Source organism: Neopelma chrysocephalum, unplaced genomic scaffold (genome assembly GCF_003984885.1).
Source record: "Neopelma chrysocephalum unplaced genomic scaffold, ASM398488v2 Primary Assembly neopelma1_94, whole genome shotgun sequence".
Lineage (NCBI taxonomy): Eukaryota > Metazoa > Chordata > Aves > Passeriformes > Pipridae > Neopelma > Neopelma chrysocephalum.
Genome location: NW_020897756.1, coordinates 1 through 950, shown reverse-complemented (window position 1 = coordinate 950; position 950 = coordinate 1).

Sequence of the window (950 nt, the reverse complement as noted above, 5' to 3'; positions counted from 1 at the left end):
CAGCAGCCAGGCTCGGCCCAGCAGAGCTCAGGTACTACACACTTGCCTTTCTTCCAGAAAAAAAATCAGGACAGAGCCGTTCTCAGTAGAGCACTGCAACATGAGAAACATTAAACACCAGAGTTCGGTAAAAACATCAGCACGGAGCAGGGCTTCGTCCAGAGGCCGAGCCCAGGCCATGCACAGCTGAGCTCAGCTGGAGGGTCTGGCACAGCACCGCGCTCAGCTCTGAGCACATCCCTGCGGGAATGCTGTGGCATCAGGAGGTGCCCCTGGGCAGCCCAGAGCAGCCCCTCTGCATGTGCCCCCCCGATACGGGCAGACAGGGCAGAGCAACGGGGCGTCCTTTGCCACCCAGCCAGGGGGGAACCGCCGCGGGGAGAGGAATGAGGTGAGCGAGAGCCCAGCGGAGGGCCGCCGAGGCTGAACACGGCGAGGCCCCGGGCCAGGGTCGCCCCGGGGATGGGCGGCGCCCGCCCATGAGGCGCGCCGGTCTCAGAGCCAACCGCGGGCTACGGGACGGGAACCGGAGCGGCAGGGCTGCACGGCCCGCCCGGGGTGCAGGCTGTGGCGGGGCCGGCCGGTAACGCAGAACACCTGCCGGGGGCCCGGGCCGGGCGGGAGCGGAGCGGGCGGACCGAGACCCGGCCCCGCCACCGCCACTTCCGCCTCCCCATCACGTGACCAGCGCAACCCGGCGCGACGCCGACGCTCAGGGCCCGGGCGCCGCTTCCTGACGCCATGACGCACAGACGCAGCGCCGCCGAGAGCCCTCCGCGGGGAAAGTAGTCCCCGGCGGGGCACCGGAGCCTCCCCCCTCCCGCGGGCGGCGGGCGGCGCCGTTCGCCGCCGGGAAGCGACGGCGGCGGCGGCCGGGGCGAGGAGCGCGCCCAGACGGCGTCGAGCGCCGCGGGCGGGGCGGGGGCCGGGCGGCGGTAAGTAGTCCCGGC